Below are 14,947 nucleotides of genomic sequence, written 5' to 3' on the forward strand. Positions count from 1 at the left end.
ATCAGGGAGACAGGACGCCTTCTTGCTGATCAATTCAGAGAACATCTCTGAAACACTCGCACTAACCAACCCCACCGCCCCACACTTCAACTCCGCCTCCCATTCCGTCAAGGACATGCAGATCTTGAGGCTTCTCCATCGCCAAACCCTTACCACCTGACGCCTGGAGGAAGAATGCCTCATATCCCATCTTGGGATCCTACAACCACATGGGATTAATGTGGATTTCACCAGTTTCCTCATTTCCCTTCCAACTACCTTATCCAAGTCCGAAGCCTCCAACTCAACATCACCCTCTTGATCTGTACATTATCCTTTTCATTTATCCACTCCACCCTCCTATCTTACCTATCACCTTTTCCCCAGCCTTTATCTATCTATTGCGTTCTCAGTTACCTTCCCCCCCCAGCCCCACCCCTCCTCCCATTTATCTCTCTGCCCCCGGCCACAAACTTCATTACTGAAGAAGGGCTTATGCCCAAAATGTCAAATCTCCTGCTCCTCGGATGCTGCCTGACCTGCTGTGCTTTTCCAGCACCACACTCTAAAGCCTAAAACCAACTTGCTTTTAAAAATTCCTGCTTTTTGTTGCAGCTCCCCCCAGCAGACTCGATTGCTCCTTTTTCCTTTCATCTCTTCCACATCCCTCAGCTTTTCCTATTCTGGCCTCTCGCGGAGAGTTTGATCTACAGGGAGAGGCTGAATAGGCTGGGGTTATTTTCTCTGGAGCATTGGAGTCCAAGGGGGTGACCTTATAGAGCTTTATAAAATCATGAGCGGCATGGATAGGGTAAATAGACAAGGTCTTTTCCTCAGGGTGGAGGAGTCCAAAACCAGAGGACATAGGTTTATGGTGAGAGGGGCAAAATCTAAAAGGGACCTAAGGGGCAACTTTTTCACACAGAGTGTGGTGTACGTATGGAATGAGCTGTCAGAGGAAGTGGTGGAGGCTGGTAAAATTCCAACATTTAAAAGGCATCTGGATGGGGACATGAACAGAAATGGTTTGTAGAGATATGGGCCAAAGACTGGCAAATGGGACATTTTAATTTTGGATATCTGGTCAGCATGGACAAGTTGGATCAAAAGGTCTGTTTCCGGCTGTACAGCTTTATGACAATGACTCTAAAACCCAATTGGCCGTTTAACTGAACATCTCCATATGTAACAGTGACAAATTTTGTTTGATAATACCTCCTGTGATGTACCTTGGGGCATCACTCTGTTGAAGGTGCTATATGAATGTAAGTTGTTGGCACCAATACACTCCTGGTATGATGCAAAGTGGGATTAACAGCAGCTAAGACCCCTGTTATGTTTCCTGCTTATGAGTCACACTCTTGTCGCCCGAAGACCAAACACAGAGCTCTATTCCTGCGTGGTAAATTTTTAATGTTTTGCAAGTGCAGTCAAGACCATCTGTTTTCTCAAAGCGTTGGAAGTGGCTGTACTGGAAAGGTTCAACAATGCTCCGAGCAATTTCTCAACCTGTTTGACGCCACACGGCATCTCAGCTCCAGCCAGCATGAAGTCAAAGGTGCATCTCATTGAGGATCTCTCTTATCCCTTTGCAATTCAAAGCCAGTTGTGGACCTTGCTAAGGAATTATACTGTCACTGCTCTGTCAGTGCCAGGCAGGAACATAGTGATGCAAATGGCAGCTGTGGAAATGCACTGTTCTCCAGGCGATAATATCACCAGGTTCAGTCTTTTCAGAAGCATCTTGCACAGCAGTCTGCTTTGAACTTAGAAACATAAAAACAAGAGTAGACCATTCAGCCCTTCAAACCTGTTCTACCATTCAATGAGATCATGGCTGATATGTGAAACATATGGAAACTGCATGTTAACCATTGGGACATGAACAGAAATGGTTTGTAGAGATATGGGCCAAAGACTGGCAAATGGACATTTTAATTTAGGATATCTGGTTGGCATGGACAAGTTAGATCAAAAGGTCTGTTTCCGTGCTGTACAGCTTTATGACAATGACTCTAAAGCCCAATTGGCCATTTAACTGAACACCTCCATATGTGACAGTGACTGGCTTTGTAACTCGGTTATTTTACAAAGGCATCTGTTTGTCCAAAGTATTCATGTTTGTTTTAAATATCTTCATTGTTTGGAATTTCAGGATGGCAACTTTTCTAATCCTTCTGTATGTTGCTTATCCAGCTCCTCAATGGAGAAAAATTCTACCTTTTAAAAAATATTTCAAATGGAATAATAAATCCAGTTTCTGACTTCATAGGTACCACCAATTCTGCTGAAGGTGTCCAGTATTTTCTGTTTTTATTTCAGATCTCTAACATCCACAGTATTTTGCTCCCCATGCTCAGTGACTTACTCCACCAACACCTTGCTTTTAAAATATTCCCTCTCCAGCAAACTCCTTCTCTGTCTGTGTAACTTCCTCCAGCCCTACAACCTTCTGAAATCGCTGCATTTCTTCAATTCTGACTTCTTGTATCCTGATTTCTCTGAGCTACCTTGATCTAAAGTTCTGGAATTCCCTGTCCTTATTCAAGAAGTTCCAGACATCAACTTTCTCTCCTCAAACACCTCCCACCGTACCTGGATCGTAGCTGTGTCACCTCCCCCTCCTGCTCCGCTAAGGACATGCAAGTCCTGGGCCTCCTCAACCGACAAATCCTAGCCACCCAACACTTGGAGGAAGAATGCCTCATCTTCCGCCTTGGGATCCTCCAACCACACGGCATCAATGTAGACTTCACCAGTCTCCTCATCTCCTCCACCCCCCCCGCCTCATTCCAGATGCAACCCTCCAAATCGGCACCACCCTCTTGAACTGTCCTACCTGTCCATCTTCCTTCCTGCTCCATCCTCCCCTCTGACCTATCACCATCATCCTCCTCCTGCATTGATCTATCGCCTTCTGAACCACCTTCACCCCCACTCCAACCCCCTCCTATTTATCTCTCAGCTCCCCCCCCCCATTCCTGATGAAGGGCTGATGCCTGAAACATCAACTCTCCTGCTCCTTCGATGCTGCCTGACTCTCCTGGCTATGTCGGTCTTTTTTGAAGAACGCGTTGGACGTTCCTTGTCCTGAACATACTCAGCCCAGAAGCATTTTCAGTTTTTATTTCAGATCTCGAACATCCACAGTATTTGGCTCCCCACATTCAGTGACTCTTGCTTCCAAATTTTCACCCTTTCCTTACTGTCCCATGGTCCGTATCTGACTCTTCCCTCCCTACTTTGACCTCTTTGTTGGAGTTAGACTATCTATTAATATTCATTACGAGATGCCAACTCCCAAAGCTGCTTCGACTGTACTTCCACACACCCTGCTTTCGATGAGAAATCTAAATCCCTTCTCCCAGCTACTCCGTCAGTTCTGTCCTGATGACGCAACCTTCTACAACGGCCGTGTCTGATATCTCTTCCATGTTCTTCAACCAAAGCCCATCAACTATGTCTGACCCATTTCCTGGATGTCTGCTGTCTCCCCTTCCCCTCCTTCCCAGAACCACAGTAGAATTTCCTTGGCCTCCCTTTGTAGCCTCCATGTTCACAGGATAAATGCAAGTCATTGTGGTGAAAAACTACTTTTGGTCATCTATCATAACAGCTCCAAACGTGGCTTGGTGTCATATTTTGTTTGGTAACTCTAATATAAAGTGCTTCCAAATGATTTACTGTATTAATCCTAGTGTATAAAATAAAGTTGTTCTTTGTCTAATATTTCTTCCACTTTGCATCGGAGTTGGCTGTTTTCTTCGACCAATCCAATAAAATGACAATAGTATTGATGACAGCCTTACATTTTGAGCCCTTGTGTTACTGAAAAGCCAATATCACTGTTTATTGCCCACTTTAAGAATTCAATAGGACAAGGTTGTATAAAGTGGGAATTGGACATTGCCGGTGAGACCAGCATTTATTGCCCATCCCTAACTGCCCTTGAGAAGGTGACAGTGAGCTCAAACAAGGGATATGCAAACAGATACTTCATTCCTTTTGTTTTAAAGCCAGATAAAGCTCATTCGTTCAGAGTTGATAAAGGATTATTTTTCAATGGGAGTGATGGGAATAGTGGAAAAGCTGTTTTTCAACCCAGCATTGTTGGTGTGCTCCGTTATGTTTGTAATCATTCTCAAACTTATTGATGGGTGTTTTGTGAACGTGAGTAGATGTGAAAGTTTGTAATTGTTTCAAAAACTCAATGGTTAAAAGTTGACAATTCACTCCCTTGCACAAGACTTTGTTCATTGACTGTGGGGTTTTTATGGGGAGGCTGTATTATTATAGAACATAGAACATGGAACATTACAGCGCAGTACAGGCCCTTCGGTCCTCAATGTTGCGCCGACCAGTCACACCAATCTAACCTACACTATTCAATGTCCGTCCATATGCTTGTCCAATGACGACTTAAATGCACTTAAAGTTGGTGAATCTACAACCGTTGCAGGCAAAGCATTCCATACCCTTACTACTCACTCAGTAAAGAAACTATCTCTGACATCTGTCCTATATCTATTACCCCTCAATTTAAAGCTATGCCTCCTCGTGCTTGCCGTCACCATACTTGGAAAAAGGCTCTCCCTGTCCACCCTGTCTAACCCTCTGATTATCTTATATGTCTCTATTAAGTCACCTCTCAACCTTCTTCTCTCCAACGAAAACAGCCTCAAGTCCCTCAGCCTTTCCTCATAAGACCTTCCCTCCATCCCAGGCAACATCCTAGTAAATCTCCTCTGCACCCTTTCCAAAGCTTCCATATCCTTCTTATAATGCGGTGACCAGAACTGTACACAATACTCCAAGTGCGGCTGCACCAGAGTTTTGTACAGCTGTAGCATAACCTCATGGTTCTGGAACTTGATCCCTCTATAAATAAAAGCTAAAACACTGTATGTCTTCTAAACAACCCTGTCAACCTGGGTGGCAACTTTCAAGGATCTGTGTACCTGGACACCGAGATCTCGCTGCTCATCTACACTACCAAGAACCTTACCATTAGCCCAGTACTTTGCATTCCGGTTACTCCGACCAAAGTGAATTACCCCACACTTGTCCGCATTAAACTCCATTTGCCACCTCTCAGCCCAACTCTGCAGCTTATCTATGTCTCTCTGTAACCTATAACATCCTTCGTCACTATCAACAACTCCACTGATCTTAGTGTCGTCTGCAAATTTACTAACCCACCCTTCTACGCCCTCATCCAGGTCGTTTATAAAAATGCCGAACAGCAGTGGACCCAACACCGACCCTTGTGGTACACCACTAGTAACTGGTCTCCAGGACTACCACCCTCTGTCTTCTTTCAGCAAGCCAATTACTGATCCAAACTGCTATATCTCCCACAATCCCATTCCTCTGCATTTTGTACAATAGCCTACTGTGGGGAACCTTATCAAATGCCTTGGTGAAATCCTCATACACCACATCAACCGGTTTACTCTCATCTACCTGTCTGGTCACCTTCTCAAAGAACTCAATAAGGTTTGTGAGGCACGACCTACCTTCACAAAACCGTGCTGACTATCCCTAATCAAATTATTCTTTTCTAGATGATTATAAATTCGATCTCTTATAACCTTTTCCAACACCTTACCAACAACTGAAGTAAGGCTCACTGGTCTATAATTACCAGGGTTGACTCTACTCCCCTCCTTGAACAAGGGAACCACATTTGCTATCCTCCAGTCTTCTGGCACTATTCCTGTAGACAATGACGATTTAAAGATCAATGCCTAAGGTTCGGCAATCTCCTCCTTGGCTTCCCAGAGGATCCTAGGAAAATTCCCATCCGGCCCAGGGGACTTATGTATTTTCATACCCCGCAGGATTTCTAATACCTCTTCCTTGAGAACCTCAATCCCACCCAGTCTAGTAGCCTGTATCTCAGTATTCTCCTCGACAACATTGTCGTTTTCTAGAGTGAATACTGTCGAAAAATATTCATTTAGTGCTTCCCCTATCTCCTCTGACTCCACACATGACTTCCCACTACTGTCTTTGATTGGCCCTAATCTTACTCTCGTCATTCTTTTATTCCTTAAATACCTATAGAAAGCCTTAGGGTTTACCCTGATCCTATCCGCCAACAACTTCTCATGTCTCCTCCTGGCTCTGGTGAGCTCTCTCTTTAGATCTTTCCTGGCTACCTTGTAACCCTCAAGCACCCTAACTGAGTTTTTATATCTCATCCGAACATAAGCCTTCTTCTTCCTCTTGACCAGAGATTCCACTTCCTTTGTAAACCATGGCTCCCGCACTCTACAGCTTCCTCCCTGCCTGACAGGTACATACTTATCTAGGTCACACAGGAGCTTTTCCTTGAATAAGCTCCACATTTCTAATGTGCCCATCCCCTGCAGTTTCCTTCCCCATTCTATGCTTCCTAAATCTTGCCTAATCGCATCGTAATTGCCTTTCCCCCAGCTGTAACTCTTGCCCAATGGAATACACCTATCCCTTTCTATCGCTACATAACAGAATTGTGATCACTATCACCAAAGTGCTCACCAACTTCCAAGTCTAACACCTGGCCGGGCTCATTACCCAGTAGAAAATCTAATGTGGCTTTGCCCCTTGTTGGCCTGTCTACATACTGTGTCAGAAAGCCCTCCTGCACACACTGGACAAAAACTGACCCATCTATAGTACTCGTACTATAGTGTTCCCAGTCAATATTTGGAGAGTTGAAGTCCGCCATGACAACTACCCTGTCTCTCTCACTCCTATCGAGGATCATCTTTGTTATCCTTTCCTCTACATCTCTGGAACTGTTTGGAGGCCTATAGAAAACTCCCAACAGAGTGACCTCTCCTTTCCTGTTTCTAACCTTAGCCCATGCTACCTCAGTTGACGAGTCCCCAAACATCCTTTCTGCAACTGCAATACTGTCCTTGACCAACAATGCCATACCCCCCCCCCCCCCCCCCCCCCTCTTTTACCATCTTCTCTGTTCTTACTGAAACATCTAAATCCTGGAACCTGCAACAACCATTCCTGTCCCTGCTCTATTCTAGATTCTTAATCCAGAGACCCAGATAATGTTGTGGGGACCTGGATTCAAATCCTATCATGGCAGATGGTGGAATTAAGAGTCTAATGAAGACCATGAAACCATTGTCAATAATCAAGAAAACCCCATCTGGTTCATTAATGTACTTTAGGGAAGCAAACTGCCTTCCTTCCCTGCTTTGGCGTACATGTGACTTCAGGCCTACAACCAATGTAGTTGACTCTTATCTTCCCTCTCAGGAATTAAGGAAACCCAATAAATGTTGGACTAGCCAGTGACACCCACATCCCATGAATGAATAAAAAATAAATGTAGGATCCATTTCATCAGACACATCAATACATGAGGAAGATTGAAGTTCATTGGATTCCATGATCAATATTTTGCTTTAGTTCAATCAGTAATGAACAAGCCATTGTTACATGGCTATTGGTAATATTTTGGGGTACTCTCTCTATTTCATGCCTTCTGAAAGCCAGATAAAGGAATTGATTGTGGTCTGGGAGCCAGCGGTCTGCCAACCTTTTCTGTTGGCAGTTCACCTGATCCATTTGGCTCCATAAGACAAAAAGAAGGGAGCCAGTTTGGTTAGACTGTGGTATAAATAGCTCCAGGAAGGAGAGAATAAAAATCCAGAGCATTGAAGATAGTTTAGAGAAGTTTGTACTGTATCTGTAAAGAGAGGAGATTTGATGGAGATGTTCAAAATTGCAAGTGACCTGGACAGAGACGTTAAGGAGGAAGTTTTCTCATCCGCGAAAGGATTTCAAGTAATTAGCCAAAGACATCAAAGTGACATGAGTATAAAAAAGGTGTTTTCACACAGTGACTGCTTAACGTCTGTAATGCACTGCCATATAGTGTGGTGGAGGCAAGTTTAGTAGAATCATTCAAAAGGGAATTTGACTGCACAGTTACAGGAGAATGGCACTTAATGAGATGTTCACAAAAAATTCAAGTTGGAAATGAAAAGCAGCAAACGTATTCCTTCAGTCAAGTGCAGCAAATAGCACCGATGATTATGGGTAGTATTACAGGTGAAGAAATACCTATATTTATGGAATTTTGCGAAACCAAGCTGAATGACACTTGGAATTTGTTCTTCTGTATTTGGAGTCTGAATGAAGAGTTCAATCCTTCACTGTTCATGTTGCCTTGTAAATATTTGAGTACTCAATCTAGTGTGTCTTCAAAGTGTGAGAGGAGGATGGGTTGCGTGGGAAGGGGAGGTGGAGGAGTGGGGTAAAACAATGTAAACTTTTCATAAAGTTAAATTGTGCACGATTGTTTGGTGAGCTTGGTTTATTAGTGTGTATATTCTGGTTAAAGATAGACAGGTTGAATTCAAGGTTTTTTGCAGATTGTTCTTCAAAAAATGGGAAATTAAGTTCAGCTGCTTGATTCACATGGCCTGTTCCATATTCTTTATCGTATTAAAAAGTGCAAACAAGTTCTGTGAAGCTGCAGCCAGTCGTTACTTTGTGGAATTTGATCGCTGACATAAAAAGAGAGGAATTTAAACACAACTTTATCCACCGTTTGACACCATGAAGAGAAAGAAAACATTGAAGTGTTTGATGGCGACTTATTTCCTGCATTATTTTGTTATGTTAGCAGCGGATTAGCTCTGACTTGCTGGGCGCAGGGTGGCAAGTCCTTTGATGAGGATTCGTCTGAAATGTGGAAACTGTAAATAACCCTTGTCAATGTTTTTGTCCCTGACAAAAATGGAAAACCTTAAGATGAGGGTAGTTTATCTTCATGTGACGGAGCAGGTTGAAAGGACTGCAAAGACTTTACCTTGTTACAGGGGGGGATAAAAAAAAGTGTTGAAAAGATTTGAGTCAAATGATTACACCTGGCTGCAGTTCAGGACTGAAACAATCAATAATGATATTTGTATAGTGTCTCGCGTTTTAAGAAAATCCATGTGAAGTGACTTTATGTTGAAAACCCTCACATCAATATGTAGTGACAACTTCTGAAAGGACAACATTGCTTAGTCAGGCAGAGTAGTTATTTAATCTTTGAGGGGAAAGTGAGGTCTGCAGATGCTGGAGATCAGAGATGGAAATGTGTTGCTGGAAAAGCGCAGCAGGTCAGGCAGCATCTAGGGAACAGGAGAATCGACGTTTCGGGCATTAGCCCTTCTTCAGGAAGGGAGATTCCTGAAGAAGGGCTAATGCCCGAAACGTCGATTCTCCTGTTCCCTAGATGCTGCCTGACCTGCTGCGCTTTTCCAGCAACACATTTCCATCATAGTTATTTAATCTCTTTGCTTTAGCTTTAAAAATCCCGTAACATTTTCCATTCTGTCGGTGTGTTTTTTTGTATCTCCCTTTAAGAAAGAATGCAAGATCACACCTTTGCAGCACTACAAAATGAGTTTGAGTTTGATTTATTGCTGTCACATGTACCGAGATACAGTGAAAAGTGTTGTTTTGCGTGCTCTACAGGCAGATCATACTATACAAAGGGCATCAGGGTAGCAGAGCATAGTACAGTGTTCCAGCCACAGAGAAGGTGCAGAGAGAGAGAGAGATCAGCATTAACAATGTTGAAGCAAGGGTGATGAAATACGCTTAGACACAGTGAGTAGTTAGGTTCTGGAATGTGCTGCCTGGAAATGTGCTGGAGGCAACTCAGGTTTCAACTGAGTCATTCAAGAGGAGCTTTGGATGATTATTTGGAGAGTCATGCTGAGTAGGGATGTAGAGTCAGAGATGTACAGCATGGAAACAGACCCCTTCAGTCCAACTCGTCCATGCCGATCAGATATCCTAAATTAATCTCGTCCCATTTGCCAGCACTTGGCCCAAATCTGTTGAAATCCTTTCTATTCATGTACCCACCCAGGTGCCTTTTAAATGTTGTAATGGGTGGAAAGGCAGGAGATTGGAACTCGGTTGTGGAGCCAGTGCAGGAATGATAGGCTGAGTGGCCTCCTTCTGAACCATAATAAATCATATGGAGTTATACAGCATAGAAATAGACACATCAGTTCAACTCAAACCTACCGATCAGACATCCCAATCTGACCTAGTCCTATTTGCCAGCATTTGGCCCATTTCCCTTATACCCTTCCTATTCATGTATCCCTCCAGATTCCATTTAAACAGTGTAATTTTACCAGCCTCCACCACTTGCCCTGGCAGCTCATTCCATACATGCACCACCCTCTGCATGACTCTGTGACTACTTATGTCTGACAGTGCGTTACAGGCTAGTGAAGACCATTTTAAAATGTAGTCACCATTGTAAGTAATATAACAAACACAGCTGTTGCTTAGTGCAGAGCAACCTCCCAGAAACAACAATGTGATAGTTCCCAGATTGTTAGGATGTTAAGTGAGGCATAAATCATGTCGAGGGCATTGGGGGAAATCTCCCCTCCTCTTCTTTGTAATAGGGGATCGTTCATACCCACCCGAGATAGCCGCTGGGCCATGGATTTGCTCCTCAGCTCAGCACTGAATGCCCGTCAGCTCAGGGTTTACCCTGAAGTGCTGAGAGTGGCAGTGGAATCCAGATCCTTGCCGTTCAGATACAAGAGTGCTATACACTCATCCACAGCTGATGCAACCCCTGACTTTTCATCCTCAAGTTTTAATTTGTCTGATTTAATTTTCCTGGAATCATAGTATCCCTACAATCTCAAAGCAGGCCATTCAGCCCATCAAGTCCACACCGACTCTCCAAAGAGCATCCCGCCCAGATCCATCCCCTGTCCCTGTAACCTTGCATTTCCCATGGCTAACCCACCTACCCTGCACATCTCTGAATACTGTGATCATTTTAGCATGGCCCATCGACACCGACCTGCACATCTTTGGACTGTGGGAAGAAACCGGAGCACCTGGAGGAAACCCACGCAGAAGAATATGCAAACTCCACACAGTCGCCAAGGGTAGAATTGAACCTGGGTCCCTATCGCCATGAGGCAGCAGTGCTAACCACGGAGCTACTGTGCCACACCTAAATATTGTTCAAGTTAATATTATCCTGTACTCAATTGCAGAAGGGTTATGGCGCAGAAGGAGTCCATTCGGCCCATCAGTTTGATAAGTGAGCATCGTTACCTGGTGCCAGTCTCCCTCCCCCATCCCACCCCAATACCCTAACACATTATATCTATCTAAATAACTATCCATGCCCCTCTTATTTGTCTCAATTGAACCCACCTCCACCACATTTACAGTCAGTGCCTTACAGGCCCTAACCACTCCTTTAAAACCTCCCGAGTTTTAATCTCTCTCACTAAAGAATTCTATTTTATTGATCTTTTTTCCTTTCGCTGTCCCCAGTTTATTCCTGTTATTACTCTACTCATCTCATTACAACAAGATTTCCCTCAACTAATTTTGCGAATCATCTGCTCATTTAACTTGGAGCAGCACTCATCGTAACTCAATGAGCTTTGCTTGTTTTTGATCTAGTATCCTTAGATTTCTTTCTGTCGTCTAACATTAAACACTTGTCACAGGAAAGTGAAGTAACAATTGGAAAATGGGTGATTATCAGTTATTTGTTCAATTAATTTTCCAAAACGGTATCAAACAATGGGCAGAGGCCTGTACACTCCCATCTGGTGAGTGTGGAGGGGGATAAGGATGAAAGCATCAAAGAACCTTGTCTCATTTCTGTTGGTATTAACCCACGGGTGGGTTGCGGGATGCGGTGGGCAGGTGGAGGGTGTAACATGTATCCATGCATTGTGGATTGGGAATTGGGAAGGCAAGAGTTGGAGTAGCATTAGATCTCACGTTTGTAAGGTCTGGGGGTCCTGGCACCAGAAAGGAGGTAATCCACTGAGAGCCACCAACTGTAGAGCTGACCCCTTTCCCGGCCATGTCCCCCCCCCCCCACCTCTTGATCCAAGGCATCAGATGGGTGTTAGAATGGCAGCAGGCACTGGGAGCCTCCCTGTGTCATTGCTGAGCGTAGAGAGGCTCCGCTGATCGGCATCTCTCTGCCAGGGGGATTTCTGCATGCCATCCCGAGCGATATCATTAAGTATATTCCAGGCTGAGTCGGACAGATTTTCCATCAGGAAGGGAATAAAGGTCATGGGGAGAAAGACAGGAAAGTGGAGTTATGAATTATCAGATTGGCCCCAATCTCATTGAATGGCGAGCAGGCTCGAAGGGCTGAATGGCCTACTTGTGCAGCTGCTTCTTATGGTCTTCCTGTTTTTATTCCTTGCCTTCTAGTGCTGTCATAGAATTTCTTATGAGCTCCAGCCACTGCTTTTCCCCTTCTCAGTCCCTGGGGAAAATGGTGTGTTTGTGTGTGTGTTGGGGGTGGGGGGGATGGGTGTCTGTCTGTGAGTGTGTGTGATGATTTTCTAAATGTTTTTGAAGTGGAGTACCCTGTGTCAGCTTTTAGTCATTGTGAGAAACACCATGAGAGATCTGATGCATTTACAGTTGCCATCATCAAAATAGAAGCATTTTGAGATATTTTCTACCTGAGACTCATACGAGTGGCATGTTTGCTGGTAGCTATTGCGTGAAGATGGTGTTGGAAGGGTTTCCTCACTTGTGAAACCTTTGCTACATGCCCTGGCACCCCATTCTTTATCATCCCCTCATCTAAATTCCATCTGTGTATTCAGCCACTTTCCTCCTTTTGATTTCTACCTTATCGTGGGATGCTGTTCATAACCACGGACTGATCTCTCTGCATCAGCAGCAGGATGTCTGACTGATTTAACTTTGCTTCTATTCTTGCTCACTGTTTTTAACTCGTTCATTTGATGTGGGTGTTGCTGGCTAGGCCTGCATTTATTCCCCATCTGGTAACTGGTAATGAGTGATCCACTGCACTTCATTTGATGTAGGGATGTTCACAGTGTGTGAGGGATGAAATTCCATCATCTCAATCCAGCGACAGCAATGTAATGGCAGCGATACCTTTCCAAGTCAGGATGCTGTGTGGCTGGGAGGGCAACTTGCAAGTGATGGTGTCATTGGATGAATATATCCACAATGATGGACTGTTGGAGAGCTGGAGGTTATTGAACAGTTTAGCCTGTTTCTAGAAGCAAAAGTTTTAATTGCCCTTAATTGCTAGTCAGAAGTCACACAACACCAGGTTATAGTCCAACAGGTTTATTTGAAATCACAAGCTTTTGAAACGCTGCTCCTTCATCAGGTGAACGTGTCAAAGGGGCAGCGCTCCGAAAGCTTGTGATTTCAAATAAACCTGTTGGACTATAACGTGGTGTCATGTGACTTCTGACTTTGTCCACTCCAGGCCATCACCAGCACCTTCACATCTTAATAGTTAGAACATCTTCCTCCGTACGGGGAGTGGAAACCTCATGGGATTAGACAAAGCCAGCATAAGTTCATGAAAGACAAGTCATGCTCAACAAATCAACCTGGGTTTTTGAGGGTGTAACCAGTAGACTAGGTAAGGGGGTTGACCAGTGCATGTGGGGAACCTCGGTTAACTAAAGGGCACGGGCGGGGAGTATATTGTTCGGCTTATCGAATTCCGGATAATTGAATGCCGGATAACATAGTTTAGCCAAGCATCGGGACCTTGCGATCTTGCCGGATAATCCAAAATTCAGATAATCGAATGCTGGATAATTGAGGTTCCTCTATACTTGGATTTTAGGATGATTTTTGATATGGTCCCTCATTTATGTCATGGGACAAATTTAAAGCACACGGGAATATGTTGGCACATGGATCATGAATTGGTTGACAGAGAGGAGGAATGAATGTTTCTTTTTTTCTGAGTGGCAGGCAGTGATCTGACCAGTTACTGTCAATGTCAATGTATAGAAATGAGCTGGACCAGGGGAATCAAATGTAACGCTTCCAGGTTTGGGAGCGACACAAAACTGGGTGAAGCTGAGAGTTGTGAGGAGAGTGTAAGGAGGCTTCAAGATGACTTAGACAATTTGACTGAGTGGGCAAATGCTTCGCAGATATACATAATTTTATATACATTGGTATGAAAAACTGAAAGGAAGAGTGTTACGGTGATATACTGGGAACTGTGGATGGACAAAGGGATCTGGATGTCCTTGTGCACCATTCAATGTAAGTAGCCAGGCAGGTGCAACAAGCAGTTAGGATGACAAATGATATCTTGGTCTTCATTGCAGGAGGGTTTGAGTTCAGAAGTAGGGATGGCTGACTGCAATTATCCATAGTCTTGCTGAGCATTGCATGCAGTTTTGGTCTCCCTGTCTAAGAATGGATATACGGAGTGCATCGGAGGTTCACTAGGCAGGACGGCAGGACTGGGTCATGCCAGGAGAGATTGGTTCAACTGAGGCTGTATTCATTGGAGTTTAGAAGGATGACAGGGGATCTGACAACAGGGCTTGTCTGAATGGATGCAAGGAGGGTGTTTCCCCTGCATGACGAGTCTAGAACCAGGTGTCACTGTCTCTGGATGTGGAATATAGGAATGAGATTTTGTCAACAAGAAGCTCAGTGGCCTATGAGAAGTAAACAACCTCTGTCTTTATGAGCAAAAGCTCAACAGGTTGGGACTCTACTCCCTGTAGTTTAGAAGATTGGGAGGTGATCTCATCGAGACATACAGGATTCTGAAGGGGCTTGACAGGGTCAATGCTGAGAGGATGTTTCCCCTCATGGAAGAGTCTGGGACCAGAGGATAGAGTCTCAGAATAAAGGGGCACCAATTTCAGACTGAGATGAGGAAGAATTTCTTCTCTCAGAGGGTTGTGAGTCTTTGGAACTACTTGCCGTAGAAATCTGTGGTCTTTGTGTATATTTAAGGCTGAGATAGATAGATTCTTGATTAGTCGGGGAATCGAGATTTACAGGGAAAGGGCAGGGAAATAGCTGTGAGGAGTATTGAATCAGCCGCCATCCTTTTGAGTGGCATAGAAGGTTCAAGGTGCCAAAAGGCCTGTTCCTGCTCCTATTTTTGATGGTCTTATGCTCTTGACATCTATAG

The 14,947-nt window shown here is 44.2% G+C and overlaps 1 protein-coding gene across 3 annotated transcripts in view; it reads left to right on the forward strand.

Annotated features, from left to right (window-relative positions):
* The window catches only part of macrod2 (mono-ADP ribosylhydrolase 2), a 946,626-nt gene that overhangs the window by 367,798 nt on the left and 563,881 nt on the right, over nt 1–14,947 (forward strand). The gene's annotated exons all lie outside the window — the stretch shown is intronic.

Source organism: Chiloscyllium plagiosum, unplaced genomic scaffold, assembly GCF_037043375.1.
Source record: "Chiloscyllium plagiosum isolate Xiang-an unplaced genomic scaffold, Cpla_swu_hap1 HiC_scaffold_10, whole genome shotgun sequence".
NCBI classification, from domain to species: domain Eukaryota; kingdom Metazoa; phylum Chordata; class Chondrichthyes; order Orectolobiformes; family Hemiscylliidae; genus Chiloscyllium; species Chiloscyllium plagiosum.